General features: G+C 32.7%; 1 long non-coding RNA gene across 1 annotated transcript; it reads right to left on the bottom strand.

Moving 5' to 3' along the window:
• Positions 1-109: 109 nt before the first annotated feature.
• Positions 110-351, bottom strand: LOC116351701. Its single transcript, XR_004202190.1, has 2 exons — positions 222-351; positions 110-157 (listed from the first exon to the last, which is right to left on the bottom strand). It is a non-coding gene; the product is annotated as an uncharacterized LOC116351701 (long non-coding RNA).
• Between the last annotated feature and the right edge of the window lie 987 nt (positions 352-1338).

Raw genomic sequence — 1338 nt, 5'->3', positions numbered from 1 at the left:
TTGCGATTTCGATACGCTTCAGTGTCGCCGGATCTGAAATATCCTGACGGTCCAAGGATTCTTTCAAAGTTTCAAATTGTTTTGGGAACGACGCTTCAGCTTTGTTTCCATTCTTAGATTTGCCACCTTCGTGTCCATTAACGTTGAAAATGACGAGCTACGTAGGAAAAAAATGATTATTAACTGAGTTGAAAATTTGACAAACTTTCTAAAGACCTTACCCCAAAAACCATGAACCCGATCAAAAATGACACGAACAATTTTGGATTGAACATTTTTTTTTTAGTCTTTTTTCCTTTGAAATATTCGAAGTTGTGTCGAAAGTTTAGACGTTAGAGAGTAACTGAACCAATTAGTTTATTTCATATAGAAAAGCTGCGGTTTATATACACTTAAATACGCATAAACAATTCAAAAGAATTTGCAAAAGTATTTTTTTATCACATTCTTTATTTATGGCAGAATAATATATTTGAGAATATCAAGGATTGTCTGTTTTCAAATTCGACGCTCGAATTGTAATTTTGAGGGAATAACAAGTTTTTTTTTTCTTTTTTATCAAAAATTCCATTTTTCGTTGCGTAAAAAGTTTAAATAGCAAATACTACACTTTTTAAGTTATTGTTGTTGTTGAACCTATTAGGTCCTATTAAAAGGCTATTTTTAAACCGTACTTCATATCAATCCACAATATTATTGTGTTTCTTCTTAAAATTACTTGTTAGCTTGATATGAAAACTCTATTTTTCTTGCATTTTAGTTTCTGTGCTATTTTTTCGCCTAAAGTTTCATTTTGATAATTTTCATTACATTGAGAAGCATGTGCAAATATGGTTTTATTCGATAAGACAATTACGTAATTTCTAGACCAGATGATATAAAATTTCCATTATATTTTGACACGTTTCAGATGGAATTTTGTTTGCACGTTTTGAATATGTGTAAACGCACAAACCTGCTTAATCATTAAGCCTTAATGAAAATTACCAAATTGGTTGCCATCCAAAAAAACCAGTGAAGTGAACCAAAACCAATCCATTTCATTGGTTTCACTTACCGAACGAACTGGAGCAAGCGGAACGTTCCGAAAATGGTTTACACTGTGCAGTATACATACGACCGTACAACGGCTGTGTGTATATTAGTGTGCATTGCTATTCACGTACACATACTTCACCATACAAACCACTCTCGGAACGTTCCGCTTGCTCCGTTTCGTTCACACAAAACGAAACCGGTTCACTTCACTGAAAAAAAACAATATGTTTGCGTAAACCTAAGCAACAGATGGATTTTGAAATAAAAGAATGGTTGGAAATTTCCATCGAATTTCTTATA

Source organism: Contarinia nasturtii, unplaced genomic scaffold (genome assembly GCF_009176525.2).
Source record: "Contarinia nasturtii isolate CC-2019 unplaced genomic scaffold, AAFC_CNas_1.1 Cnas_scaffold_6068, whole genome shotgun sequence".
NCBI classification, from domain to species: Eukaryota; Metazoa; Arthropoda; class Insecta; order Diptera; family Cecidomyiidae; genus Contarinia; species Contarinia nasturtii.
Note: the sequence above shows the minus strand (reverse complement) of the source record. Positions and strands in the feature narration are given on the sequence as shown.